The sequence below is a fragment of the Ovis aries genome, chromosome 17 (genome assembly GCF_016772045.2).
Source record: "Ovis aries strain OAR_USU_Benz2616 breed Rambouillet chromosome 17, ARS-UI_Ramb_v3.0, whole genome shotgun sequence".
Lineage (NCBI taxonomy): Eukaryota > Metazoa > Chordata > Mammalia > Artiodactyla > Bovidae > Ovis > Ovis aries.
Window position 1 is genome coordinate 39542482 of NC_056070.1, and position 10138 is coordinate 39552619.

General features: G+C 36.7%; 1 pseudogene; it reads right to left on the minus strand.

The window, feature by feature from the left end:
• Positions 1–6581: 6581 nt before the first annotated feature.
• On the minus strand, positions 6582–7679 carry LOC101111319 (guanine nucleotide-binding protein subunit beta-5-like; annotated as a pseudogene).
• Positions 7680–10138: the final 2459 nt, after the last annotated feature.

The following is a 10138-nucleotide window of genomic DNA, read 5'->3' on the forward strand; positions in this document are numbered from 1 at the left end:
TGAACGGACAAAGTTGTGGTACATACATACAACTGAATACTATTCAACCTTTTAAAAAAGAAGGAAATCCTGTCATTTGCAAAGACTTAGATGAAGTCTAAAGGCATTATGCTAGGTGGAATAAGTCAGATGGTGAAATAGAAATACTATATGATTTCATGTGGAATCTAAAAAACGAAAGAACAAATTGGTGGTTGCCAGGTGTGGGTGTGTGGGAAATAGGAGAAGGGAGTTATAAGGTATAAATTTCTAAGGATAAAATGAATAAGTTCTGGGGATGAATAAGTAATATAGAGAATGGTAACCACAGTTAACAATATGTTATTGCTTATTTGAAAATACTGAGAAAAGATTTAAAGTTTTTATCACTACCAACAAAAAATTATATCTATGTGAGGCAATGGATTAACTAACCTTACTGTAGTAATTGTTCTGCAATATACACATATCAAAACAACTAATGTATACCTTAAACTTACTAATTTTATACTGATATGTCAATTGTGTCTCAATAAAGCTGAAGGGGATAAAAAAGTTAAAAATTACCAATATGTCCAAAAACAAGGAATAAATATAATACAAAAATATCTAGTGAAAGACATGTTTACACATGTTGTAATACAAAAAAGGCAGAATACAAAAAACAAAAACTACATGTATAGAATTACCATATATATGTCAATGTGTTTCATATGTTTGCATTTATATCTATGTAAAATATTTAAATGTCTTACTCTGCTACCTAAAAGTACCTGAAATAACAGTGGTTAACTCTTAAAAATAAATTTAAAATAACACAACTAGTAAATAATGGACTTAATTCAAGCCCATAACTATCAGATGTAAAAATCCTTTATTTAAATGGCATATGCTGATTTTTAACATTAGAGCATGTAATAGAAAGATTCTGTTCAAGTACCTTGCTTAGTCATAAGAAAGATTAGCAGCAGAATCAGACCAAAAGCTGAAAAAATAACAAGAACTTCATGCCAATGCCTATGCCAAACATTTGTCAAAAATGGCTTTTTAATGTTCATCATTCAACTCTTAAAAACTAAGTTGAACTCTTTTGTTGGACTATTATTTATAAATGTGATCAAGTTATTCTTAAAGTTAAATTCATAATTAAAAGATATATTTTCACTTTATAGACATTAGAAAAATTACTAATTTTCTCTCCAGTGCTCTATTGTGTTCTGTTGAAAAACATTTACCTTGTTGTAGTTCATTTGAACATTAGTCTGAAAAAGAGCTCATGGTGTGGAAAGTAATTTCTTCCAATGAACTTGGATCAGTAATTTTTCTTGAAATTAGATAAACCAGCATGAAAATCAAGAGTCAAATTGAGATCAGCTTGTTCAAACTCAGCTTCTCCAAAGCAAATTATGATACAGTAGCAATTTCTTTTCCACCTTATTATATATTTAAATGTAAAATCACCAGTTACATCAGATTCATAGACTGCCCATTTGTTTAGTTGAATTCTGATGAATTAGCTCTTGCTACATCAGTATAAAGTTATTCAAGCTTGAACTGTTACCACCAAACAGAGCTTTTCTTAGTCTGCAAAATTTACCTGACTCTTATAAGAACTAGCCACAGCCTTTTATTATCAGATTAACTATCAGAGAAAACATATTATTTCAACCTAAACAGCCAAGAGCTATTATTATTCTTTTCCTAACAAGAGAAATTTGACCTCCTATCCACAAGTTTCATATCCCAGAGTGAAGCAAGTTTATCATTTAATTTCCAACTAGATAACTTTAATGATCTTCTTGGCAGAGAGTGCAACATTTTCATCAGGTACCTTAATGTTAAGCCTAGAAAAGAGATTTCAGAAAGAGAGAAAGGAGAAAACAACATTTCTCCATGTTTGGTTTGGAACTTGTGATTTGGTACCACCTTGGGGCTGGGGGGCAGAGAGAAAGAGGTGGTGGCGGTTAGGATATTTATAGCTGTTACCATGAGCAATATACTCATATACATTATATTGTTTGGTACTCTCAAACCCACCAAGGTAGCATTATAATTCTTAATTTATAGACAAATAAATTGAGGCTCAAGAGATCAAATGATTTGTTGAAATTCATTCAATAAGTGGCACTGCAAGAATTTCAGTCCTCGCCTGATTCCGCACCTTTGCTATTTCCACTGCTTCATTCTCTCTCTTAAAATACATCTGCTTCTTGCCTCCTATACTCCCTAGGTCCACAAGAACTGACAAAGACTCATTCCCATCTTCTCACAAAGATAAGAACAGCCTTAAGATAATAAAAAGCAAGAATCTAACTATTACAATATCATGAATTACAGAACCTGAAACCAGGAACTTCATACCAAGTTAAGCAGTCTCATGCTTCAGTAATAAAGCTAATTAATTCTCATAAAGATATTAGGCTCTTAGATACTATTTAAGTCCAAGGAGGAATATATTAGAGTTTTATGAGAAATCCTGAATCTTGAGTTAATTAGACTTGACAAAAATTGATGAATTTTTACTAGAGACTAGTGAAATTATAATAGACTCTAAGCCAAATATGTATATATATATATATAAAAGTTGAGGCAAGATTTGTTTTATTTACTGAAAATCTCCTGTACCTAACATTTTCATAACAATCAAATATTTGTTAAATCAAAGATAAATAGTATCCTTTATGCTAAACCTTTATAACTCTTAAAGATTTTGTTTTATAGTGTTCTAAAGTAAATGACTTCTTTTGGAAGAAATTATTATTGGCTGGAAATAAGATTAGTTCAGGAATTTTTCGGGAGATCTCATCACTAGGAATACTTTAAGATCTCATTACACAGGTACCACTGAATTCAATAGCTCTCTGAGGACAATAATTAACACAACTTAACTAGAAGATTCAGTTGAATATTCATAAAGGGCAAATGTTATAGCCAGATATATTATACAAAAATACAGTCTCTTTTCTACTATGACACCACCAATAGCAATGAATACCATTGATTTAATGATATCTCTTTGAGCAAAAAGTAATCATTTATTAATTACAGCTAAAAAAAGAAAAAAAAATCATATTACCCAACCATAGAATATTCATAAAATATAAAACTTTATTCATAAATAAAACAGAGCTTGAATCTTAAGATTCCTTCATAATGAACCTTTAGGAATACTTCTGAATGCTTTTCAGCCACTGCAAAAGATTAAAGGCTCCATGTAGTTTTTTATAGCATATGATTAGAATCTCAACCTCCATTAGGACAACTATTAGGGCATTATTGTCATTAAGACAGCCATTAAAATTCTAGGTCTTATAAAATATAACAAGGCTATCATATCCAGTATCAGTAAGCAAGACATTTCAGATTAACCCCGCAACCCCCAAAGAAGTAAAATGTTGGACAAAATTAGAAAAAAACAAAAAAAGCATTAAAGAACTAAAGAGAGAGCTGGAGTTAACTGAACCAAGATACAGGACAATAAGGAAAGAAGCCAATCATAAAGAGTTGATCACGAGATTAAGGAGTATTTTAAAATCTAGGACCCCCTAAAATAAAGAAACCTTGCTGAGACAATTCGCCTCAATTTTTCCTCTTCTGTGGTATTTTATCACCTTAAAATAAGTAGCATATTAAATAAGGAGTTTATAAACCTGCATCTACTATTCGAAACATATTCCTGGTTATTTTCAAGTAAAATGTTTCAAAATATTAAAAGATAATCTCTAGTAGGTCTTTTGAGATTCTCAATATGTTTTAGCCAGTTAGTAATTTTCTTCTGTAGTGCTAAAAAGTCAGTTCCTGACTTACTTTATACTCAGCACTAGAGATGTGGTATATGCTTAAATAAATACTTCCTGCCTATATTGTGCTGCCAAAAATAGAAAATGATAAAAAATTATATTAGATTTTCCTCTGATGCATATTTCAATAAATGTGTTAGGACTTATTCATGAATTTCAAAAATATATTATGCCAGTAAACCTTTTTGCAAAGGCACTTTGTAAAATGCAATTGAAATTTGCAAAAATACTCTACCTTAAACTTTTGATTGCATTATGATCTATTACAACTTTTCCACAGTGTAGGTAATATTAAGATTTTTTTTTCCCTATGGAAATAGTCTCTAGAGTTTGATATCGATCAAAGATAAAGCCTGATACATAAATTATGTCAGTGACTTCAAACATCAAGCTAACATTTCAGACTGGATATGTAAAAACCTCTGGGCTGCCATCTTCTTTCTGAAATCAACCAAAAGCAAGGAAAGAAAGGAAATAAAATGGAAATTTCCTTTTATAACAACAAAAACCCTTGATACTCAAATTCAAAATAAAGGAAAAAGGGCTACTGAGTGGAATGCACCTTGGACCAAGGTAATGGAAAAAAGGAAAAAGGAGACAAGGTGTTCACCACTAAAAAGCTCAGGTAGAAAGAGGAAATTAAAACCAACAACCCTAGTTTGGACCACCTACAACAGAAGGGATGGAACCAGTTACAAGAGCTTTCTGCTACCCTGTTGAAAAATGAATTTACAAGGGAAACAGAGCTGAAGAAATAGACACATTCTTTGTAACTACTGCAGCAAGACAGAGAAGAAGCCCTGAGTAAACCACTGTACCTACCATCCCTTGGTCAAGGATAAACATACACACATACAAATACACACACACAATTTTTTATCCTATGGAGTTCCACTGAGAACCAGGGAGATTTCCTGCTAGCCCAGACTAAGTCTGGTTTCTGTTCTATACCTTCTGTTCTATAGTAGCTAACTGAAAAGAACTCCAGTCATGAAAAAGTAATAATTAATTTATAATAGCCAGCACTAGAGATAAGCAAAACAACTTTAAACAGGAAGGTCACTATCATATAAGTATGTTTGAGGAGAGGGAATATATGCATATATATGGTTAATTCGTGTTGATGTATGACAGAAGTCAAACCAATATTGTAAACCAATCATCAATCAATTAAAAATAAATTTTTTTCAAAAAATTGTGCACACACATACATAGCACATATACAACTTTTTAATACTTCTTATAATCCCAAAGAAAACAGGTAAAGACATTCAAATTTCCCATGTGTTCAAGTTTTCTATAAACTCTCGTCCTGACTTTTCTTTCTAACAACAGCAAAAAAAAAAAAAAAAAGATCAGTACATAAACTCTATGGTACTCTCAGACAGACCAATGGACCAAGCCCAAAAGCAGTCCCACAGATACATAAAAGCTAAACTATTAATAGAAGTGACATTGACAGTATGTGAAAGAGAGGGGAATTATTCAATAAACGGTATGTAAACAATTTTATAGAAGAAAAATGAAATTAGAATCTTGCATAATTTTTCATACAAAGATCAATGCCAGATGAATTAGAGATTTAAACATGAATGTCAAAGTTACAAAATATTTCAGAAGAAAAAGGGAACTATCTCTGTTACCTGGGGGTTAAGAAGAAATTTTTCAAACAAAAAGAAAAATTTCTTTTTTCAGACAAAAAGAAAACAAACTGCAAAGGAAAAGACTAATATATGTCTTCACTGAAATTAAAATTATGCTTATCCAAAATATTATAACGAGGGACTACATAACCCACAAGCTTTCAGAAATTAAATGCACCATAATAATTGAAAAAAATTAGTGAAGACATAAAGAATGCCTTCAAATCAATGTGAAAATTGAAATTAAACCAGTAGAAAATTTGGGGGAAAATTTAAGTATCGGAAATTCTAGCCACTTATATGAAAAGAAGATAAAAATAGAAATAAAGACTTTAAAGGTGCTCACCTTTATCAACCATCATGCATGCTCAGTTGCTTAGCCATGTCTGACTCTTCATGACCCCATGGACTATAGCCCGCCAGGCTCCTCTGTCCATGGGATTCTCCAGGCAAGAATACTGGAATGGGTTGCCACTTCCTCCTCCAGGGTATCTTCCCAAGCGAGGGATCCAACCAATATCTCCTGCATCTCCTGAATTAGCAGGCATATTCGTTACCACTAGCACCACCTGGGAAGCCCTCATCAATAATCAGGGAAATCCAAACTAGAACCAAAGTTCAGAGTGAGACACCATTTTACTCTGATTATAATCAAAAAATTTTTCTCTTTAATATGATAGCATCAGTGCTGGCAAGACTGTAAGACCCTGAGAACTGACATGCACTACTGATGAGACTGTAAAAAGACACAACCATTTTGGAAGGCAATTTCACATTCTCTAAAGCCGAGTCCAACTCTTTTGCAACTCCATAGACTGTAGCCTGCCATGCTCCCCTTTCCATGGGATTTCCCAGGCAAGAATACTGGAATGGATTGCCATTTCCTTTTCCAAGGGATCTTCCCAACCTAGGAACTGAGCCTGTGTGTCCTGCAGATTCTTTACCACTGAACAACCAGCGAAGCCTACAGCACCAAAACTGAGTTGAGACTTATATAACTTAGAATAACTTTAAAAATAGATATATTTTTTAAAGAGTTCAAAATAATTAACACTATACTTGAGGGTGTTTTCCTAGTGCTGAAGACTTACCTTGGGATCTTTCCAGGGTAATGGTTTTGATAGTAATGTTGGAGATGCTTGGTGAACTTTCAGTCATGGAGCTGCTCCTGTAAGCTAAGTTGCAACAAACTCTCAGATCCTATAGAAGCAGGATCTATTTACATGTGATGATTTCAAATTCTATCCCCAGGTACCTATGAGCACTGTGATCAAGCCCAGACCCTGAGGGTATGATCTTATGATCCTGAGCAAAAGGCAGCGCCATCAGGGGAAACTCATAGAGTACTAACATGGTTTTCATGTTCAAACAAGAGGTGACTGGGGACCCCTTGAGGACATCCCAGACTTTGATGGTATAATCATTGTATCCAGCAGGATACACTGAGGAAGAAGTCCAAGCTAGAAGCTGCCCAGAGGCTATATAGGCAACACACAGCATCATCTGATCCTGAAACAAAGGCATCTCCACCCAGGTTAATATCAGACACTGTTGATGTCAGATTCTTATGTTTGAAAGGCCTGCACACACTGTCCAGGGCACATGTCCCACCCAACGGCTTTCTTGTCACATCTTCCCAACAAAAAAGGTGTTCCAGGTCTCTGAGGCGGCCAGGTCCAAACAAAGCTCGTCAGTCGCATGCCCATAAAAAGCACTGCAGCAGCTGCCTGCTCTCCATGTTCCACAGGCACACGTGCCGTCGCCACTGGCCGTCAGAATCTGCACATCAGAGTTGGTGAAGCTGCAGGCTGACAGATAGTCGGTGTGCATAGCAACAGACTTCTTTTTGGCAGCCATGTTTTCATTTTTGTCAAACGTCGGTAGATACACGAAACACTTATTATCCAAACCACCGCATGCGGTGACACGTCCCGACGGGGCGTATGCACACGCCACCACCCACTTGCAGTTCATCGCGACTGTGCACTCCTTGTTAGTAGTGAAGGAATCCCACACTACCACCTTCCCATCCTGCAAGGAGGTCACCATCCTCCTCTTATTCTTGAACCAGTCCATGCACAGAACCTTGTCCCCACGGCCTGTGAGGGTCCTTCTGGTCTTCATGACAAACTGCTCTGGGGCCTCCATGTGCTTGGCCACCTGGTGCAGCTCCAAGTCGGGCAGCTTGGCCTTCTCCTCCTCAAGTTTGCCCTTGAGGCTCGGCCTCCCTCTTGATTGACGCCAGCATCTCGTTTTCATGTAGCCTGTCGCCTGCTGTCTTCACCCGGGGACCCACCTGGAGGGAAACAGGATGCAAGTTAGCAGGCTGCGAAGGCACAGACCACAGCACCGTAGTAGTGGGTCCAGCTGCCTCCCCATCCTCAGGCGCATATCCCAGAGCAATGGATTTAACCTTTCCTGCTAACATAGTCCCTTAATATTTTGAAAGTGATAAACCTTCTTGCCAATTTTTAAACTGGCCATCATCTTTAATCAGCATTGTTTGTAATAGTTCTGAAGGATGTTAATTCCCAGTTAAATATAAATATGGCATTATTAAATAAAATTGTTACATCTCTCTTTTTACACGTGTCTAAGGAATATGAATATAAGAATACATTTTTAACCAAACATCCTTTATTTGAAAAAACTTAATCAAGCTTTTCTTTAGCATTCAGAAATTTAACATCTGTCATGTTTCTCTTTAAACTTGTATCTGTTTCATCTTCCTCAAATAATTTTATCCTAAGGAAATATATTTTATATTTAGAAGTTTATCAGTAAAAAATATATGAATTCAGAAGATAAGAAAATAGTGAAGACAAAGCACTAGTGAGTAAAATGTAAACAAAAAGAAAAACAACAAGGAGACCTCTGTTCCTGGGAAGACAGAATGAACGTACTTCTTATTCTTCCCAATAAGGACAATTTATGAAGAAGAAAGGAGAAGAAAGACTGTTTAGGGACCATAGGACCCACAGAATGACACAGTGGTGAGTTCCTTGGAGTATTTTATATCCCAGACATGCAGCCAAAGAAATTGGCAAACTGGAACTACCAATAGACACATGTAAGAAGAAACTCCAACAAAAGCCTCTCTCTCTAGTCTGGCTCAAGGCACGTGAATCAGAGCAAACTCTGGGAGATAGTGAAGGATAGGGAAGCCTGGTGTGCTACAGCCCATGGAGTCACAGAGAGCTGGACATGACTTAGAGACTGGACAATAACAGCCAAGGGAAGCAGGCAAGGAGAAGACTTTAAATATATATATATATACCTTCTCAATTTCATTCATTCAAACACAAAATGAGGGGGGAGAAAAGGGTGGCTCCACCTGAACCATGCTAGCAAAAACCAAGTGAGGAGCCTACACATTCATCCTTATAAGACTATAAAAGCTACCCCAATCCCCTCCCTGCCAGGATGGTTTCAGAGATAAGCAAGCAGGCAGACAAGCCTTTCATCTCTCCTGGCTAGTGACAAGCCTACCCTGCAGTGTTAGTGGAGACCACATGGAGAATTGCAAGTCCCAAACTCCTAAGCTTGCCAAGCAATAATGAGGACTCTCCAACCGTGTATCAACAGATAACACTGTTTTAAGAAACTTGTACTTCTATTTCCAACTGTCAGTGGCAAGGCAAATCTTCTCCTGCTAAGGTAGTGTCAACATAAATCCATCTAAAATAGGTTTAAATATGCTATGGTCTCACAATATCATACAAAAAATGTCCAGGTATCAGTCAAAACTCACTGCTTATACCAAGAAACAAGAAGATATAAAACTGAATGAAAAAAAGAAGTCAATAAATGCCAACACAAATATGACAAAGTTGTTAGAACTATCTACAAATATTTTAAAGTAGTCATAATTAGAATACTTTAATAAGCAACTATGAAAAACATGAAAAAGTAGAAAACCTCAGCAAAGAAATAAAATGTAAGAGAGATTTCTGCATGATAGTAGAGTAAGATGCTCCTTTTTTCTCCTATTCAATCTAAAAGTAAAAAATCTACAGCTCCAAAAATGTGCCTCTGCCCAATATACCAGAACACAGGAGAATTCTGCTTATCTGCACACCTACAATGGGTGGACCAGAACACATAAAAGCAGGACTAGGGGAACACTGGAGGCAGTGCCTGAAATCTTGGCTTCCAACCCTATAGCTGAGAGCCTGCAGCCTTATAGAACCTGGTAGAAGCAGGGAAGGTAGCTCACACAACACCAGCCTGCTGGCACAGGCAGTTGGGGCGCAATGGCCATAAAGTCTGGAACCCCATCCCTTCAGTTGCAAAGTGAAAGTCACTCAGTCATGTTTGACTCTTTGCGACCCCAAGGAATTCTCTAGGCCAGAATACTAGAGTGGGTAGCCTTTCCCTTCTCCAGGGGATCTTCCCAACCCAGAGATTGAACCCAGGTTTCCCACACTGTAGGTGGATTCTTTTCCACCTGAGCCACAATGGAAGTCCAAGGGCGTCAACAATTCCAGTCCTCCACCCCCCGAACTGGAAGCAGAAAGATCCATGAATATAACAACACGTGACATGGCAGAAGTACCCATGGCAACAGAGCCTCCTGTACCGAATCCCTCCCGCCAAAGCTACAGAGCCTGCAAATTAGGGGCACAGCAGACGAGTCCGTCATTCCAGTGCTCCAAGCTACAACACAAGCAACACTCGCAGCAGCAAGACATCGACAGACCTGGAGGCTCAAGCACT